Genomic DNA, 21,683 nt, shown 5'->3' with positions numbered 1-21,683 from the left:
CTGCTACAAGAACTAAGGAAAGATAGGAAAACTGTCCCTACAATAGGACTAAGCTGATTCCCTACGATGCAGCGGGCAACCTGTTCCTTGTGAACAGACCCGCCTTCGTCCTCAGCTAGTCTGAACACAGACCTATAGGTATAAGGGAGGGGTCCCTAAAAGTACTAAGGACTGGGACAAAATTGGACACCTCCTAACAGAAGTTGTAGCGGAGCAAAAAGACAAACAGACAAAAATACTTAGAGGTCCAAGGACCAAGCAAACTATAAAGATAGGTACAAAGCACCTGGCTAGACTAAGAGTCAAAGTAACACTGAAGTCCAGCAAAGCCAGAAGAGCGGAGCTGGAATAAATAGGCAGCAGGTCACGTGACCACAAAATAGAAAAAAACTAACAGGAGGGTTCTAACACCCAAAGATCTTAAAAGCTAATTAGTTACAAGTAAACATGGATTTCTCTTGAATAAAACATTGGATCATGGATATCAAGCTATAATCTTATTCAACTTTCCATAATCTGCATGCCCACGAAGATGGCTTAGGAGGGTTCATCCGACTGACAGACCCCCTTTAAAAAATTCTACACGTTGATTATTATCATCCCTGCTCTATGGATGTGTTAAAAACTTTGGAACATTGGACCCAATTCATGAAAGCAATTTTGCCAGAAATCTAGCATAAAGTGCTTTGAAAAGTCGCAAAATTTTGACACAACTCAGTTTTCATGCCAGTTTCTCCCAGCTACGCTAAAATGGGTGGAGCTGGGGCGTGACAGCACATCTCGTCTAATTTATCATGAGCTGTGGCATTACTTACGCCAGAAATCTTCCAAAAGTCAGTGACTGGTGCAAGATTTCTGGCAAGTCGCCGAGATGCATACACCTCTCCTCAGATGCCCTGATTCATGAAGAAGCGTGCACCTCTTTATGAATCAGGAGTGTCTGACTCCATCAGGTTCCCTCATGAAAACTAGCGAGAAAATGGCTGGTATTGATTTATTGTAGCCATATAGTAGAAACTATGTAAGATACCGTGTCATGATAAGTTACACCATACACTTATCTTTGGCATTGATGTGCCTATTAGAATTAGAGGACTTTTTGTTTTGGGGGGTAACTATTGTATATTGAAAGAAAACATTGTGAATGAAATGGAAACCCCTGAGAAACAACCCCATAGCATTATCCCTCCTCCACCAAACTTTACAGTTGGCACAATGCAGTTGGGACAGTAATGTTCTCCTGGCATTCACCAGTCCCTGACTTTTCCATCAGACTGCCAGATAGAGAAGCATGATTCGTCACTCCCCAGAACATGCTTTCACAGCTTCAGAGTTCAGTGCTTTCATGCTTTACACCTCTACATCCAACACTTGGCATTTTAAGGCTTGCATGTAGTTCCTCAGCCATTGGAATCACATGCCATGAAGCTTCCAGTGCACAGTTCTTATGCTGTTAATGACAGAAGAGGTTTGTAGTTCTTCAGTTATTAAGTCAGCAGAGTGCTGGCGACTTTCATGCACTTACCCTTCTCAGCATTTGGTGACCCCGATCTGAAACTATACGTGATCTGCACTTTGCGCTGTGGTTTCTAAATGCTTCCACTTTTAAATAACATCACCCAAAGTTGATCATAGAATAGAGAACACTGTATATCTCAGGACCATATCACCAGCCTTGAGACATATTAGGCAGCAAAGTAACAGATAGGACGCTCAGTTTGAAGATGTGGCTCCTGCAAAAAAGGGTGCCACTAAGCAGCATGTTTTACAAAAAAGACACTGAAACGGATGCAGGAGCATTGATAGGGAAATGTAATCTATGCAGCATACTAACTCTGCTCTCCTGATTACTGTTTCTTTACTGCAAACCTAGTATTACTATTTTTCTGCTGCCACACTCTTCTTACTACTGCACCCATAGTACAGTATTTTCCTGTTGTACATTAACTGTGGAAATCTTCCCTTTGTCCAACTCCTTACTAAGGCATGTTCAATGTTTGGTCCCCATATTTGATGCAGGCTCAGAAGCCGAGCCTGCATCATTCATGGCAGATGATGGGGGTGTTACACAAGCAGCATCTTCCTCTAAGGCCAGGGCCACACTATCAGTACTTGGTCAGTATTCGGTCAGTATTTTTTCTCAGGAGTGGGAGCCAAAACCAGGTGAGGAGCAATCAGAGAAAAGGTATAATACAAACAAGTGCACCAATTCTGCATTTATCACCCACTCCTGGTTTTGGCTCCCACTCCTGAGAAAAAATACTGACCGAATACTGACCAAATACTGATAGTGGGGACGTGGCATAGCAGCAGCGATCAGAGCTGAACTCCACCCTTTGCTGTTTACCCTTTAAAAGACACTGATAATCTCTGCATTTAAAGTGTGCAGCCTGGAGGGGGGAAGTTACATTTCTTACTCCCATTGGCCTACCTGTGATGGGTTTCTGTGCCACCTGGAGGCCCCCTTGCTTACCATGATGATGCTCCTGTGTAGACCACAATTTTTTTCTGTATATTGCAATGCTGTGTTACTGCAGTATGTGGTATAAGCAATTGGACAATCACAGGTTCAAGTCTCCTAAGTGGACTGACAAATAAATAAAAAAAATGTTTTTACAAGTATAGGAAAAATTAAGGAAAAAAATTCACCCTTTTCCCCCCATAAAAAATAAATAAATAAACACATTTGGTATCTTTGCAACCGGAAAAGTCCAATTTGTCAAAATATTAATTTAATTAACCTGATTAGTAAATGCTTTAAAGAGAAAAAAAAATGAAAATCAGAATTTAAAGTTTTTGGTCACCCAACACTGCAAAATAATGCACTAAAAAGCATTCAAAACATCATGTGTATCCCAAAATGTAATAGATCAAAGCTTGAGCTTGTCAAGCAAAAACAAGCCCCCACACAGCTCCATTGATGAACAAATGAAAACATTATAGGTCTTTTCACAATTTTTAAAAATATATATACAAGTTCGGTAATTAGATTTTTCCAGTTGTAATTTTTTACCTGTTTTCTAGTACATTGAATGGTAGACTTATGTTATCTATCAAAAACACAACTCATCTCACAAAAATCAAGCCCTCATATGGCTATATGGAGAGAAAAATATAAAAGTTGTGAGGCGGCGCCAGACTAGTCTCTTCTATTCCTAACATACTCGGACAGATCTTTAAATTATCTTTTCTCTGAAACGCTCTGGTGTTTCAGAGAAAACATAATTTAAAGATCTGTCCAAGTATCTTAGTTTATGCCGCATTCTAATAAACCAACAAGAGATTTAAAGAGACAGCGCACCTGTGTCTACCTCCTTGAGAAGCTGAGTGAGCGATCTACCACAGCTTCATCTGGCCTGAGATATGTAGTAATCAATTATATGTTGCAATTTAGAATGAAATTCTGTACAGAAATGTTTATATACCTTTACTATAGAATTATACATGATGGAGGCTAGGGAACACCACATGACCTAATGTGGACAATTGTTTTATTGCCTTGATTTCTACAAAGTGAAATAAAAATTGTATGTTATATATGTTTTTTTAAATAACAATATCTATTCAGTTTATTCTCAGTTATAACACTTTAATTTATAATCTGGATTATAAACCACTATAAAACTTATAGCTATTGTAATCGAATGCAGGAGAAATATAAGGTAAATTTGAAAAGAACATTTTTCTAAAAACAAAGATAAGATACATTGATTTTCTTTATATATTCTGTGTGTCCATGGTTCCTTGTAGAACAAATTGGTTTTTGGAGATTATCATTCTAGCTTTTTATCAGGATAATACAATGGATTCATAGCTACTTTCAAGGATAAAGTCTAGCAGAAGGAGATTAACGTTATGAGAAATACTTCAATGAAAAGTTCACTGTCTGTTACCAGGTTATGTGTATATATACTGGACCTTCAACATTTTTAGACTTCAAATTATGTTTGTACTCTTTAATGTTTTTTTTCCAGTAGCAGTACATTCAAGCCGTTAGCATAACAACAACCAGAAACAGAATACTAAAAATAATTGTGTTATCCAACAAGCGACTTGGATTATAGAATAACCTGTAAAAAGGAGACAAGAACAGTAATAACTCTTGAATAATGCTGTACATTATTAGTTATGCCAATAACAATTATAGAGTTGCAGTCCTGACATCACTGATGTTGTCAGTCGCTGAATAGGGAGTTACAGAATGGAAAGGAATGTGTCTGTCCTTGAACCAAGGATTATCAATAAACCCATGTATAAAAATACCCAGAGGAAACAAAAGATGTCTTTATCAAAGTAGCTTATAAATATTGTGCATTAGTAACAAATGGGATCACTAAACAATAGAAAAACCGTGTATAATAACTAAAAATATGAAAAGAGGGTGGGCAGCGCCTGTGGTCCTGAGTTTTTATTTATAAGCAAATATGCAGAAGAGAGCTCGACACTAACAATATTGAGCTGAAAAAGAGATTAGACAGAACCTCCAAAAACATACGCTGATCTCATGCCTTTCAGCAAAAATATATAAAACTGAACATGAGGTTCTTAGTTTAGATCAGACTGTATGAAGCTCACTGCCACGTCACGGCAAACCTCGTAGTTGGTCCTAACATTTCCTGTCCAGCCTGAACGGGAGCGGAGCCGTGCGCCAACCACCGCCGCAGCGACAATGCACCAGAATGGCGAGCGGTCCAGTGCCTCACAGCTCCCATGCTGCAAGACAGAGTCTCCATGACTCCAGGCCGGGCCACCCCACAAGCACAAAACCACAGCAACAATGGCCGACACACTGCACTAACACCACATGAAAGGAGCAATGTGATTCACGTTCCTCAAGCTCTCAAGTGAGAGCAAAAATAGGCTAGACCCTCTTTGCAGTCTCCTGCTAATTAAAATCGCCTGTCCTTTTTTTGCACTAACAATATTGAGAACAGTAGAAACATTATAACTTCACCTACTGGCTTCTTGGAATTAAAGTGTGCACGCTATTTTCATTGGAAACACTGGATACATGGATAGTTGGGATATTTTGTTGTTAATTAATCACAAATGACAGTAGGAATATTTTAGGTTTAATTTTTTGAAGGGTTTTGCTTGACTCTGATATTGATGGACCTTCCTTAAAGGTGTCATACAGTCATAAGATATTGATGACCCATCCGCAGGATAGGCTATCAATATCAGATTGGTCGGGGTCTGACACCCTGCATCTACAAAAATCAGATGTTATTAGCTATGGCGACTGACAGATGTAAACTCATTGAACTAAGGTGCAATGAGCATATCCATTCAGTGTGTAGCGGCTGTTGCCAGATAGTGAAGTACTGCTTCTCTTCAAGAGAATACTGTACATAGTACACACTGAACATTGCACCTCCGTTTAATGTGGGTATAGCCATCTGCTGCCAGAGCTAATAACAGATGATCAGGGGAGGCACAGGAAGTAAGACACCTACCAATCTGATATTGATTCCCTATCCTGCTAAAAGATCATCAATTTCTTGGGACTAGACAACTCCTTTAAAGGGATTGTCCACTACTTGGACAACCCCTTCTTGATCTAAATGTTTGACCCCAATAAAATAAAAAGCCAATACTCACCTCCCATAGCGCTGTTCCTGCGGTGTTGGCACTCGCTGTCCCAGATCTCTTGTGCGGTTGTTGTGACACATGACCCCAGTGCCCAATCAGCACTGGCGCTACTGTCACCACCTTCAGACTAATCGAACAGGAAGAGGAAGTCCAGGCTGCAGCTGCTCTGACTTCCTCTTCATTTTCAATTCGACAGGAAACTGGGACAGTGATGCCAGTGCTGATTGGGTACTGGAGTCACATATCACAACAGCACAGGAGCCACAGGGAGAACTGTGTCAGCACAGGAGGTGATTATAAGCATTTTTAATTTTTTGGGGCAAAATGTGGTGGATAACAAGGAGTTGTCCAAGTAGTGGACAACTTCTTTAAGGATGGCCCAGAAATATTGCAAACCTTTAAAAGGGAAATTTGAAGAGATTAAGAGCTGCTCTGCAAATAGGCAATAAAAATATTTTGTGACGAGATGATTATTTTAAGCGAAGTAAAGTAATGCCCTTTTAAAGAGTAATTGCGTAGACAGTATTCACAAAAAATTATGGATATTTGGCTTTCAAGCGAAATTTATGGAAAACATGAAAAGTTCATGCTACAGTGATATTTTGTCATGGAAGTAGGGCATTAAAATAGAAGCATGCAATGGTGATTTCCTCATCTAAAACAATTTATCAAAACAAAAACCAACAGTGGTGGGTATACCCCAACAAAAAATGTCAGTGTCTCAATAACTTGTCATGTGGCTTGAACATTAATTACAGCTTGACAACAACATCTCATGCTGTTCACAAGCCGAGTTGTTGTCTACTGAGGCATGGCATCCAACTCTTCTTGAAGAGCGGTCCTCAGATCAATGAGGTTCTGGGATACAGAGTTATGAGCCTATACATGGCAAGTCAGCTGATCCCACATATTTTCTATGGAATTCAGGTTTGGAGAAAATGCAGGCCACTCCATCTGAGGTACTCCAGTCTCCAGCAGCTGCTCCCTAATGATACAACCTTGATGAGCTGGAGCATTGTCGTCACTGAAGATGAAATTAGGCCTGTGTTGCTCAAGCACAATGACTTGATTAATGATGTTATTCAAGTAGTAGGGGCTTGTCACTGTACCATTCAGAAAGTGAAATGCAGTTCTCTATTGACTAGGCACACCTGCCCAAACTGTATCATCACCGCCACCAAAGGCTCATCTTGTGACAACAGTAGCTGATGTATAGCGCTCACCTTGACCTCTCTAACATCATTGGCGGCCACCGTTTCTGCTCAGCGTGTATCGACGTTCATCAATGAACAGCACTGAGACCCACTGGTCCCTCGTCCAGCGTAGATGATGCCTGTGCCTGTTGGTTTGCTCTGGTACCCTTGCAGGTCATCTAACATGCAGACCACACTGATGTAAACGGTTTGGAATGGTCTGACGTGACACTTGGGTGCCTCTGGTTCTGAAGGGCATTGTTCACAATTAAGCAGTGATCAGTGTGGGATGTGGCCAAAAAATATCCACTCTGCATTTCTGTGACTCTTCCAGTCTTTCTGTATCTCTGTTGCAACCTGCTGATGATACTCTGTGACACTCTAAGCTCAGTGGTCACTTTCGTCTGAGAACTTGAACTGCTTGAAGCTTCATAGTGGCGAAGTAATATTGATCATTTGTTAGGTGTCGTCTTGGTCTCATGAAGTCAAAATGTGAACAGCATGATGTGGAGGACGGTTTAAATACCAATTCTAATTAAACCCTGACATTTATTGGCCTATTCATAGGTCAAACACCTGTTGTAAATTTTGCCATTAAGCTCATTGTTAGAGAACAACAAGTTGTGAAAAAAGTACCGACAGTTGGACATGTGCATTCAAGAATTTAGAGAAGGTTACATTAAGTTCACCTGAAAAGGTTAGAGACTTAGAGTGCATTTTAGGTTCATCCTGAAATTTCGCCCTGAAGCCAAATAACTAACTTTTTGTGAGTAGTGTAATGTCTACAACCACATACAGTAAATAACAGTTGAATCCATTGGATAGGTCATCAATATCCTGTGACAATATAAACCCTTTGAGACAGGTTGTCATTATCTGTTTGATGGGAAGCAAACTCTCACCCTCCTTGATTAGTTGACTCAAGAGGCTTATTTATAATAGGCAGGCAATGTGCTGTACATCTTGTATTTGGTGTACCAGAAATTGGAGTTCAGTAGCTATTTACCCGAATAAAGCAAATAGTGTTCACTGGTTGAAGTTGAACCCCTATGATCAGATATTGATAATTAGAGATGGGCAAACACGAACAGTAAAGTTCGAGGTCCGTACCAAACACCTAGTGTTCGGGCACGGACCCCGAACACGGAGTTCCTCAGGAAGTTTGTGTTACTCTTCAGTTTCTGCAACCCAAACATCGGGTTTTTCCCACCCTGTCATTTGCATGACTGCACGGGAAACAGGGGCACGGCCGTCACAGGTGTATCAGAGGTGACAGACAGTCGCCCTGCAGTTGGTTGCAGTAGATCTCTACGTTTGGCATTACAGACATCTTAGATGAGAGGCTGTCTCTAGGACCTAGCGGCTACCTCCCTCTGGTAATTAGCTCCCTGGCCTGGGTGTATATAATGCCCTGTTTCATGCTGCACATAACACATCTGCATCTCTGGCTGCTATGGGCATAAAAGGGGACAAACTTATGGTGTGGCACCCATGCTCCCCTGACCTCAACCCCATTGAGAACTTCTGGAGCATCATCAAAAGGAGTGTCTATGATGGCGGGAGGCAGTTCACATCTAAGCAACAGCTCTGGGAGGGTATTCTGTCCTCATGCAAAACAATTAAAGCAGAAGCCATCCAAAACCTGATAAATTCAATGGACGAGAGAGTTCAGAAGCTCCTTTCGAACAAGGGGTCCTATGTGCAAATGTAACATCACCTAGAATAAAGTTTTGAGTTGAAAACTGTTTGATTTCAGTTTGTAATAACCTGCTAATGCTTATAATTTCAAAAATGACAATTTTTTTGTTCTTTATTAAAATAAAAAGGTTGAAAACTCTGCTGTGCATAATAATTTGGAACATGCATTTTGAGTGCAGTTTGAGTTTTTATTTTTTTTTAAATATACTGTTATCATAGGCAGTTTGTACAAAAACCTTTCAATTGTACTCTAATAGTTATTTGACTGGAAAATTACAATGACTGCAATTCATATAGGTAATTTGGGAAAATCTGAGAAAATATTATTTGCATAATAATTTGGAACACAGTGTAGAGTTTAGTGGAGATTGGCTAGTGCTCATATCCTCCCATCCCTAGCCTTAGCCATATGTCAGAGAAAGACAGGGCAAGGCACGAGTGTGGTGATTGCGGAAGAGGCAATATAGTGGCGGTAGTTGAGACCGGGTGACACTAGACCAGACTAGGAGGTCTCCACTTTCCCCTTTCCCTAGTATCTGGGCTCCCTTTCCCTCTTCCCTCTTTGTTGCACTAAGTCTTTCCCACACCTGGCGTGACATAGGCTGTAAGATCATTACCGCCGGTCAGAGCTCTGCGGGATCACGCTATCAGATGTCAGCATGAGCCCGCAGCTGTAGCTGCAACCAGTGGTAAAAAGCTTACCGCTGGTCACAGGCATTGGCTGATGAGAAACTAATACTCCCATCAGCCTATGCCTGCTGTCGCTGATAATAGCAACAGCAGGCGCCGCTGATGGGAATTGTCATCAGTCGGCACCAGTGCTCAAAGTAAAAAAAAAAGTTACAATTTTTAAATAAATATTGAAATAAAAATAAAAAACACAGTTATGCTCACCTAACACATAATCCTTGAAGCCCTTGTCCCCCGTAAAAAATGAAAAAACACCATAATACTCACCTAACATCTAATCCCCAAAGCCAATGTCACCTGTAAAAGAGAAAACATAATAAGCCACCATAATACTCACCTATCTGTCATAATTCATACTGTCCCACAACAATCAGATCACTTCTAGAGCAGTCACATCAACAGATGTTACACACTGAGAGAAGCATAATCGCTCCTGCAGTGTATAGCACTGAGCTGCCATGAGAGAGTTTACAGGAGTTCATCAGCTGATGACCCCTGGTGATCTCACTTACGGCACCGTCGCTGCGTGAGAAAGTTGATCTCATGCGGTGGTGCTGCCGTAAGTGAGATCACCAGGTTTCATCAGCTGATGAACTCCTGTGAACTCTTTCATAGCAGCCGAGCGCTTTACAGTGTGGGAGCGATTACACTCCTGACGTGCCCCCTGGGCCGTGGGGTACTCGGTAGTCGGGCCGGTTTGTTCTTTTTGTGGTAGTCATGGTGGCGTGACTAGGTCCGTGGCCCAGGGCGGTCAACAAATAAAGAAAAGAGTGGAATAAAGTTTTGGGGGTAAAGTTTTGTGATGACACCCATGGTATGCAGCTATAGGTGGCCACCGCTGCTATTCAGATCTACTGGGGCCGTTGGTGACTCAGCAGAGATGGTTCAACTCTCCACGGGCAGAGCTAAGCTCCAGGGCAGTATATAGGGCTTGATGAGGTAGATGTTGTTGGTGTAGTGCAAGGCAGGTGATGCAACATTTAAGTGAAGGACACAACGGGGTGCAGTCTTCAAGTATTTACTCACAGTTATCAAAATTCTCCAGGTTACAATTGCCAGATTATAACCGCCCACGTCGTCCTATGTCCTCCAGGGAAGTGATCCTGCCAACTCTCAGATAACTTAGGTGCACTTGAACTGGACCCCTTTCTTATGTACCTTCCCAGGTCGTCTCTCTCTGCGCTGGCTCTCTCTCCTGCCCTGCACCTCACATACAGTGTCCCGAGCCAGTGGCGCTGGGCCTTGTTGGGTGACGTCCTGTCTGTCCCCTTTGTCCTATATGGCCACCTTTTCAGCAAATGTGTGTGGTTGTTGGTTACAGCACTTGAAGATACCGCAACCTCCGGTTTGCTAGCTGAGTCTTGTAGTCCTCCACTAGTCTGGGGCCGGTCCCCTACTGCGGCCTGATCCCTCCACGATCAGCGTGAACTTGGGCGCACAGGTGGCACCATGCACTCACTGTGCCCCTAGGATCCCTTCTATCTCTGGAGCTCCTCGCACTGCTCCGGTGTTCTCTTCTCACTCTCATCCTGGGCCCCTTTTACTGAGCCCCTTTCCGTCAGGACCTTACTCCTCATGGTCCACTGAACAACCAACTGAACTCCTGCTCCAAGGACTGGAACCAGGAAAATGGACCCTTCTAGATGTTTCTACCCTTCTTTTATACTGTTCAGTCTGTGCTCCCCTAAACTACTTCCTCCACCCACCTCTTCTACTTAGTTCCACCTTCCTAACAGGGACCAGGCCTGTGCTCTCCCTTAGGAGCTATCTGGACTTTCCCTTATGAAGTGCTGTAGTGTTGGATGTGAGTGGTTGGGTCCAGGGTAGTGCTCTCTCCTTACCTGAGAGTGGGGTACCACACCTCTAGCTGAGATGCAGTACCTCTGTGGCAACTGGGCCCGCAGGGGTGCTGACTCGCCCCCTGGGCCGTGGGGTACCCGGAACCAGGCCTTCTGGGGTACGGTGCTGATGGGGGTAGTAGTGGCAACCCGGCCCCGTGGCTCAGGGCGGTCAGACCAATGTTGTGGCAGTCTATTTATAGATTTGTGAATATCCGACTACGCCACCCGTGGATTGCGGTCAGGGATAACCGCCGCTGCGAGGCAGACCGCTGAGGCTGGTGTTGGTGTGCAGCACAGGGGTAGGATAACTCCCCACGGGAAGAGTGTAGCCTCAGGGCAGTGTAGGTGGATGCTGGGGGTGATAGTGCAGGCCGCAATAGTAAGAGTTCCGAGTCCGCTTCAAACAGTCCAGGGTCTTTATTGTAGGAATTATTAATGACCCAAGAGTAGTACCGGTTAGGAATGGGCCTGGGTGTCTGAGAGCATTCGGGCGAGCCCCACTGGTCAGGGTGAGTGTGTAGGCCTACCGTTCTCTCTATGCTCTTTCTGACTATCCCCCTCTTCGTGGTGTAATAGCCCACATCCCTGAGCTGGCCATGTACTTCTCGCCTGTATGGCTTGCGACTCGGGCCTTGGGTACCTTTTGCTTTCTCCTCGCTGTACTGGTCCCTCTGTGTGGCGGAGCCTCCAGGCTTCTTAGGCCAAGGGACCTGAAATCCCTCGCGGGTTGGTTCTCTGCTGCTGGGCTTATAACCCTGACAGCCTCGGACCCCAATGTCCAGTTAGATTGGTTCTCTGCCAGGACAGGCTCTTGTCGCCTCTGTCCCTGGCTTGCACTTTCTCCTCTGCCTCACGGACTCCTCAGCTGCTGCTGACCTGTCCCTTCCTCTAAGGAACCCTTCTGGTCACTTCAGAAGTGGGTTCTGGTCTCTCTAACCCTGCCCCAGTTCCAGCTTTTATAGGGCAGCCAGCTCCCCCTACTGGCCTGGGACAGGAGGTGCTGCATGCTGATGGTCCCTAACCAGGGAACCTCCCTCCTGCTCTCAGACACAGATTATTGTTTGTGGCATCCAAATGCTTTTACAGGTAAAAACGGTAAATAGATAACTTTTTCTTCCCTTTATAGGAGGCACTTTTTCTTAAACGTTACATATAACTACTGGTATATAAATCAATATAAGATCACTTTATATAACATTCTTTCAGATATAAAACATTTTATCACTTTTTCAAGTAAGTTCAGCAGACTGTAGTGAGATCCTTATCAGGGTGTCCATCTCACTGGTGTAAGTGCAATATAAAACCCCCACCGTAGGCCCTGGGCATGGCTGCAGGACATAGCTGATCCATTCGTTGGACCAGGTGTTCGGCCACGCCAATCGGGTTTTTGTTCAGTGGTCTAGGAAACCAACAAGACGCACCTTAAGAAGTGCTAACTTTTTACAATATACTGTAAGTTCGGGCTGTTCAGCGTTCACAACCACAATGTCCTTTTTCTTAACCGGGTACTATAAAAAACTTTCTGACACACAAGCATTATACTAATACCCTTCCGGGTAACTATATGCATTTTTTCTGATGCTCAACTTAGTTCAGTGGTGGTGCTCCCTCCGGAAAAGCATTTGGTCACCACTAGCTGCCCTTGCCGGGTCATCAGCCTCTGATGGCAGGGGTACCTCCTCCTCCTCTTCCACTCTGTGTACATTTAGGCGTACCACCCACGTTCTCCACGGTGACGGGTGTAAGTGACTCAGTCACCAGGATACAGATCCCGTCCCGGGTATCCCTGCTGTAGGTGGGACTCCACGTCACGCCGGTTAACGAATAGGTCCATGGCTACTTGAGGCACCTGGATAAGGCCCCAACCCTTGTCCAGGTTGAACTTTACTATGGTGCCCAGCATTCTCACACTTGTGTTGTATTCACAGAGCTGCAGCAGCTGGGATGGATGGATGGATGGATGGGATCACACAGCACAGGGCTGCAGCAGCTGGATGGATGGGATCACACAGCACAGAGCTGCAGCAGCTGGGATGGATGGGATCACACAGCACAGAGTTGCAGTAGCTGGGATGGATGGATGGATCAATGGGATCACACACACAGAGCTGCAGCAGCTGGATGGATGGGATCACACAGCCCTCTGCAGGGTTAGGCGACAATCTCCCCCCTCAGTCTGATGCAAAGGGGTAGGCTGGCACCTTTCAGCCTGAGTGACAGACAACTCTGGTACAGTCTATGCAAGTGGGAGGGGCCTATTTTTGTGCTGTTTCCGAGGCTCCGCCCACTATGGGACACCCCACATATCATTAACTTCGCATGTGCTACAGTAATGGCTGTGGTTTATACAGTTATACCCAGTCTTTGTGGCACACAGGACCCGGTTAACGGGTCGGTTTATCCTGTTCGTGACGCCAAAGTTGACGCGCCCCCTGGGGCCGTGGGGTACTCGGTAGCCAGACCGGTTGGTTCTATTTGGGGGTTGTCAGGGTGGCAGTGACCCGGTCCGTGGCCCAGGGCGGTCAATCAATGAAAATCAATTGGGGAATAAAGAAAAGGGGAATAAAGTTTGTGACGCCACCCGTGGTATGCGGCTATATGTGGCCGCCGCTGCTTTTCAGATCCACTGGGGCTGTTGGTGACGCAGAAAAGATGGTTCAGCTCTCCACGGGCAGAGCTAAGCCCCAGGGCAGTATAAAGGGCTTGATGAGGTAGATGTTGTTGGTGTAGTGCAAGGCAGGTGAAGCAGCATTTAAGTGAAGGACACAGCTGGGTGCAGTCTTCAAGTATTTACTCACAGTTATCAAAATGCTCCAGGTTACAATTGCCAGATTATAACCGCCCACATCGTCCTGTGTCCTCCAGGGAAGTGATTCAGCCAACTCTCAGATAACTTAGGTGCACTTGAACTGGACCCCTTTCTTATGTACCTTCCCAGGTCGTTTCTCTCTGCGCTGGCTCTCTCTCTCCTGCCCTGCACCTCATACACAGTGTACCGAGCCAGTGGCATTGAGCCTTGTTGGGCAACATCCTGTCTGTCCCCTTTGTCCTATATGGCCACCTTTTCAGCGAATGTGTGTGGTTGTTGGTTACGGCACTTGAAGATACCGCAACCTCCGGTTTGCTAGCTGAGTATTGTAGTCCTCCACTAGTCTGGGGCCGGTCCCCTACTGCGGCCTGATCCCTCCACGATCAGCGTGAACTCGGGCGCACAGGTGGCATCCCGCACTTGCCGTGCCCCTAGGATCCCTTCTATCTCTGGAGCTCCTCTCACTGCTCCGGTGTTCTCTCCTCACTCTCATCCTGGGCCCCTTGTACTGAGCCCCTTTGCCATCAGGACCTTACTCCTCATGGTCCTCTGAAAAACTAACTGATCTCATGCTCCAAGGACTGGAACCAGGAAAATAGACCCTTCTAGATCTTTCTACCCTTCTTTTATACTATTCAGTCTGTGCTCCCCTAAACTACTCCCTCCACCCACCTCCTCTACTTAGTTTCACTTTCCTAACAGGGACCAGGACTGTGCTCTCCCTTAGGAGCTATCTGGACCTTCCCTTATGAAGTGGTGTAGTGTTGGATGTGAGTGGTTGGGTCCCGGGTAGTGCTCCCTCCTTACCTGAGAGTGGGTTCCAACACCTCTGGCTGAGATGTAGTGCCTCTGTGGCAACTGGACCCACAGGGGTGCCACACTCCTAACAGTGTAAAGTCGGCGGCTGGGTAGAGCAGTCACATTTGCTGGTGTTTATTTTATTTTTGATTTCTTACAGAGGACAAGGACTTCAGGGATTAGGTGTTAAGATGAGTATAACTGTATTTTTTATTTTTAGTTCAACATTTATTTATTAATTTGAACTTTTTTTTTACTTTGAGCACAGGCGTCGGCTGATGACTGCTCCCATCAGTGGCGCCTGTGTAATGCAGGTGCCAGAATGCAACGCACAGAGACACAAGGCGAGAACAGTCAGAGATGACTGTAAACAGTTTTATTCAACAGGTATACTGAAACAAGGGTTTAGCAACAAGGGTAATGAACAGTGGTTTGAAATATCAGAAAAATATGAAATTTCTCAAAGTAAGGCGCAGTCTCTCAAAGTAAGGCGCAGTCTCTCAAAGTAAGGCACAGTCTCTCAAAGTAAGGTGATGCCCTCAATCATGGGAGACGCCACGCAAGTTCTTTAACTATGCATTTGGCCCTAGCGGGGGTCACCGGTTATTCCCGCTAGGCCGTGAGTCTCTTCCGGATAAATTCAATTAAATCACGTTGTGCTACTTTAGCCCCAACCGTTCCCCTCCCAACCTGAGTACCTAAACCCAATTGTCCCCGGTACCGTGGGTGAACAGTGGAAGTGACGGCCCTGCTCACGTATGCAGCTCCTCTGCCTCCCCTGGCGTGACTTTCCTGGGGCAACCGCCTCTCAACTCCTCTCTACTTGGCCGTTGGAGGCAGTCTCTCGAGCCTTGGATAGGGGGGTCCAGGCCTCGTCTGTCGGCGGGCGACGTCGGGTTCCGCGAACTCACTCAGCACTGCGATCAGGTTCCTAGTCTCCTCAGCAGGCACAGCACTCGGGTCACAACTGTGAGGGATCCGGAGCTCTTTTACCGGTGCCAAGCTGTAGCACCTCTCAGGCCTCCGGATTTGGCCTGTCACGTGGGGTTTCTCAGGATGCAGGGAGCATGTCTGCTCCTTTCTGCTGCTTGGCGCCAAAGACCCCTCAGGTTTGGCACGCTGGACTCTTATCTCCCGGAACTCCTTCCTGGAAGTCACCTGATCGGGTCCAGCGTCTGAACCTGCTCTCCCTGCAACTTCCCTTGCATATTTTGGTTCCGCTTGACTGTATCTGGCCAGTAGATGGCAGTCTCGCTCCATCCTTGAAACGTCATGTTGAAGTTCTTTTACAAGCTTTCTTGCCTGTTCTACACCTGCTCTCGCTGTTATCAGCAACATCAGGCATAGGCTGATGGAAGTAGTAGTCTATCATCAGCCGATGCCTGTGACCAGCGGTAAGCTTTTTACTGTAGGTCACAGTCACAGCTGTGGGCTCACGCTGACTTCTGACAACGTGATCACGCAGCGCTCTGACTGGCGGTAACGATCTTACCGCCGATAAGAGTACCTGTTTCCTGCGCTGTCACACAGATTACATCTTGGGAAACCATGGATGTGTGGGTTCGGGTTCAAACATCTAGGGGTCCGCCCATCACTATTGATAATTTATACATATTATCGTCCTGGGGAATCCCATTAAAACATATGAACATTTGCTTTTTTAGTTAAATGTATTTTTGGCTGAAAGTATTTTTGTAATAGGGTTTCAATAAAAATGTTGGTACTGTTAATAAATCAGTTTAGAAGATTATTTAGAAGAAGACTAATAAGGGTTACAAATCAAGCCATCACTAATGTACAGTATCTTCTTGTTTACTCATTCTGCACTCTGCTACAGTGACATGTAAAAGTTTGGGCACCCCTGGTCAAAATTACTGTTATTGTGAACAGTTAAGCAAGTAGAAGATGAAATGATCTCTAACCCCTTAGTGACCAGACCAATTTTTTAAAATCTGAGCAGTGTCACTTTATGTAGTAATAACTCTGGAATACTTCAACATATCCCATTGATTTTGAGAATTTTTTTTGTGACACATTATACTTTATAATAATGGTAAATTTAGGATGATATGTTTTGTGTTTATTTATAAAAATATCAGAAATTTAAAATAATTTCCTATTTTCAAACTTTTAATATTTATTCCTTTAATCCAGATAATCATACCACACAAAAACATTAATAAATAACATTTCCCACAATGTCTGCTTTACATCAGCACCATTTGTAAAATGTTGTTTTATTTTGTTAGCGTTTTAGAAGGTTTAAAAATGTAACAGTATTTTTCATTTTTTCAAGGAAATGTACAAAACTTATTTTTTTAGGGACCTATTCTGTTTTGAAGTGACTTTCGGGGTTCAATAGATTGTAAACCACCCAAACCTGATTCTATTTTAAAAACCTCACCCCTCAACATATTCAAAATTGCTTTCAGGTTGTTCATTAACCCTTCAGGTGCTTTTCTGGAATTAATGCAAAGTGGCATGACAGTAATGAAAAAGTTTATTTTTACCACCTAAGTTTTGATAACTTCTGAACAGAACGCTATAATCGGCAGACTTTAAGGTAGCTATTTGGCCATAAGCTGCCATAGCAAACATAAGGACCACACAATCAAGATCTCAGGTTGTGATGGGGTTAAAGATGAAGCCTTCACACTCTCTTAACTATTTACATTCTGTAGTCCCTTCTTGACAGCAGCATCTAAGGGGTTTAACGGCCATGGTCGGTGCCAACACTGATCATAGCTGCTGGATTGCCACCTGTCAGGGGATGCTAGTCTCTTATATCGCAGGTCAGTAAAAAGACATATTGGTGGTCACTAAGGGGCTAAAAGGCCTAAAGTTAAAGATGACACATTACATTTCCTTTTGTATTTTAGGCAAAATATATATATATATATATATATACATATATATGTATGTATGTATGTATGTATGTACAGTATGTATGTGTGTGTATATATATATATACCGTTTTGTGAAGAGGAAGATGAGAGACACCAGACCCATCAATGCAGAAGAGCTGAAGGTTGCTATCAAAGCAACCTGGGCTTCCATAACATCTCAGCAGTGCCACAGGCTGATTACCTCCATGCCACGCCACATTGATGCAGTAATTGATGCAAAAGGAGCCCCGACCAAGTATTGAGTGCATTTACTGAACATACATTTCAGTTGGCCAATATTTTGGATTTTAAAAACATTTTTCAAGCAGTTATAAAGTATTCTAAGTTACTGAGATAATGACTTTTGTGTTTTCATTGGCCGTAAGCCATAATCATCAACATTAACAGAAATAAACACTTGAAATATATCACTCTGTTTGCAATGACTCTATATAATATACGAGTTTCACTTTTTGTATTGAAGAACTGAAATAAATTAACTTTTTGATGATATTCTAATTTAGTGAGATGCACCTGTGTGTGTGTATGTATGTGTATATATATATACAGTGCTCAAAGAAATAAAGGGAACACTCAAATAACACATCCTAGATCTGAATGAATGAAATATTCTCATTGAATACTTTGTTCCGTACAAAGTTGAATGTGCTGACAACAAAATCACGCAAAAATCATCAATGGAAATCAAATTTATTAACCAATGGAGAACTGGACTTAGAGTCACCCCCAAAATTAAAGTGGAAAAACACACTACAGGCTGATCCAACTTTTATGTAATGTCCTTAAAACAAGTCAAAATGAAGCTCAGTATTGTGTGTGGCCTCCACGTGCCTGTATGACCTCCCTACAATGCCTGGGCATGCTCCTGATGAGGTTGCGGATGGTCTCCTGTGGGATCTCCTCCCAGACCTGGACTAAAGCATCCGCCAACTCCTGGACAGTCTGTGGTGCAATGTGACATGATGTCCCAGATGTGCTCAATCGGATTCAGGTCTGGGGAACGGGCGGGCCAGTCCATAGCTTCAATGCCTTCATCTTGCAGGAACTGCTGACACACTCCAGCCACATGAGGTCTGGCATTGTCCTGCATTAGGAGGAACCCAGGTCCAACCGCACCAGCATATGTTCTCACAAGGGGTCTGAGGATCTCATCTCGGTAACTAATGGCAGTCAGGCTACCTCTGGCGAGCACATGGAGGACTGTGCGGCCCTCCAAAGAAATGCCACCCCACACCATTACTGACCCACTGCTGAAGGATGTTGCAGGATGCAGATCACTCTCCACGGCATCTCCAGACTCTGTCATGTCTGTCACATGTGATCAGTGCGACCCTACTTTCATCTGTGAAGAGCTCAAGGCGCCAATGGCAACTTTGCCAATCCTGGTGTTCTGTGGCAAATGCCAAGCGTCCTGCACGGTGTTTGGCTGTGAGCTGAACCCCCATCTGTGCCCTTATACCACCCTCATGGAGTCAGTTTTTAACCATTTGTGCAGACACATGCACATTTGTGGCCTGCTGGAGGTCATTTTGCAGGGCTCTGGCAGTGCTCCTCCTGTTCCTCCTTGCACAAAGGCAGAGGTAGTGGTCCTGCTGGTGGGTTGTTGCCCTGCTACGGCCCCCTCCACGTCTCCTGGTGTACTGGCCTGTCTCCTGGTAGCGCCTCCAGCCTCTGGACACTACGCTGACAGACACAGCAAACCTTCTTGCCACAGCTCGCATTGATGAGTCATCGTGGATGAGCTGCACTACCTGAGAAATTTCTGTGGGTTGTAGAGTCCGTCTTATGCTACCACAAGTGTGAAAGCACAACCAACATTCAAAAGTGACCAAAACATCAATCAGAAAGCTTGGTACTGAGATGTGGTCTGTGGTCCCCACCTGCAGAACCACTCCTTTATTGAGTGTGTCTTGATAATTGCCAATGATATCCAAATATTGTCTATTGCATTTGCACAACAGCATGTGAAATTGATTGTCAATCAGTGTTGCTTCCTAAGTGGACAGTTTGATTTCACAGAAGTTTGATTTACTTGGAGTTATATTCTGTTGTTTAAGTATTCCCTTTATTTTTTTGAGCAGTGTATATATACAGGGTGGTCCAAAAGTAGGTGGACAGAAAGTGTAATAAGGTTATGAAGGGGGAGATTTATCAAACATGGTGTAAAGTGAAACTGGCTCAGTTGCCCTTAGCAACCTATCAGATTCCACTTTTCATTCGTCACAAAGTTTATAGTCGAAAACCAAAAAGTGTCAGTGATTTGAAAAATTACATAAGAGATGCATTTCAAGAAATTAGTACCCAAAGAGACTTGTGCAAAAAATTTTGTCGAAGCGTAAGAAGCAGACTTCAAAGCTATGCAAATTGTAATGGAAAACAGTTTGAGCGCCTGCGTTGATAAAATTTAAGGGCTTTTGTATTATTGTTCAGAATAAAATTTTATTGTCAATGTTATGCTTGTGTTAGTAAATATAATTTTATATATAAATCGAAATAAATGTTGTTATTTTCTGGCCACCTACTTTTGGACCACCCTGTACATACATACATACATACATGCATACATACATACATACATACATACATACATGGTGGGCCAGCTGATGAACTCCAGTGACCTCACTCTCGGCAGCTCAGCGCTATACACTGCAGGAGCGATGATGCTCCTGTCAGTGTATCGCCAGCTGCTGAATAGAGCGGTCCCATGTAACGATGTGGCTGTTCTATTCATGAGATCGTCATGGGACACTCGGGACTATGGGGGATAGGTGAGGATTATGGTGTGTGGGTGCAACGGGCCAACCACAGTAAATGTGTGAGGCCGGATTAAAGGTGTAAAGAATGAGCTTGGAGTATCAATACAGTACACACACACATACATAGGGGCCAGTATAAGATTCCACTTTAATTAAATGTGGGTGGGGTTTATATTCACCCCTGGTAGAAAGGGCTTTATGCCAACAAGCAAAAAACTGTTTTGTGGGATTCAGAGATAGTTGTGTCTAAGTGTCTGGTTCGATCCCGAATCTTGGGGACTTATAGGGGGAAGGTTTCTGTGTAAAAGTGCTGCGTGATAGATTTTAGAGCATAAAATGGGAACTGAGAAAACAAAATTGATTTTGATTTACCACATGGTGGGACATGGACAGGTGACATGGGCATCGGGTATTAGGCATTAAGGTGAGTATATGGTGTGTTTTTATTTTTCACAGGGGACGAGGGCATCGGGAACTTGGTGTAGGTGAGTATGTGTTTTTTATTTTTATTTCAATATTTATTTATTAATTTTAACTTTTTTTTTTACTTTGAGCACAGGCACCGGCTGATGACTACTCCCATCAGTGGCACCTGCTCTCGCTGTTATCAGCGACATCAGGCATAGGCTGATGGGAGTAGTAGTCCCTCATCAGCTGATGCCTGTGACCAGCGGTAAGACTACTGCTCTGATCCAGCGGTGCCTGTGCTTGCTATTTACAATGACAGCAGGCGCCGACTGATGAGGGTAGTAGTCTCAGCTTTTTTCTAAGCTTTCTACAGCGGGTGACAGTCACAGCTGCAGGATTACACTAACATCTGGCAGCGTGATCTCTCAGCGCTCTGACCCACGGTAATGATGTTACTGCTAATCAGAGCCATGTTTCCTGCGTTGTCACGCAGATGACAGTGCAGGAAACCAGGGATGTTTGGGTCCCCCATTCATATGAATGGGGTCCATGTTCGGGTTCGGGTACTGTTCTGGTACCCGAACTCAAACTTTTAATAAGCTGTTCAGCGTTCGGCTGAACCCGCTGGACCCGAACGGTCAGGGGATCGCCCATCACTAATTGTGGGTAAACAATTTTGTTTCAAGCATGTGATGCTCGTTCAAACTCATCTCTGGAAAGTTACAGGTGTCGTCAATATAAAAATCACACCTGAAACCATATAAAAAGGGGAGAAATAGACTAAATTTTTGCATTGCATGTCTGTATGTCACACTAAGCATGGAGAACAGAAAGAGGAGAAGTGAACTGTCTCAGGACTTGAGAACCAAAATTTTTGAAAAATATAAACAATCTCAAGACTACAAGTCCCCCTTCAGAGATCTTGATGTTCCTTTGTCCACGGTAGGCAACATGATCAAGAATTTTACAACACTGTAGCTAATCTCCCTGGA

Source organism: Phyllobates terribilis, unplaced genomic scaffold (genome assembly GCF_046119375.1).
Source record: "Phyllobates terribilis strain yellow unplaced genomic scaffold, ASM4611937v1 Scaffold_4__5_contigs__length_816908805, whole genome shotgun sequence".
NCBI classification, from domain to species: Eukaryota; Metazoa; Chordata; class Amphibia; order Anura; family Dendrobatidae; genus Phyllobates; species Phyllobates terribilis.
This window is presented reverse-complemented; position numbering follows the sequence as displayed.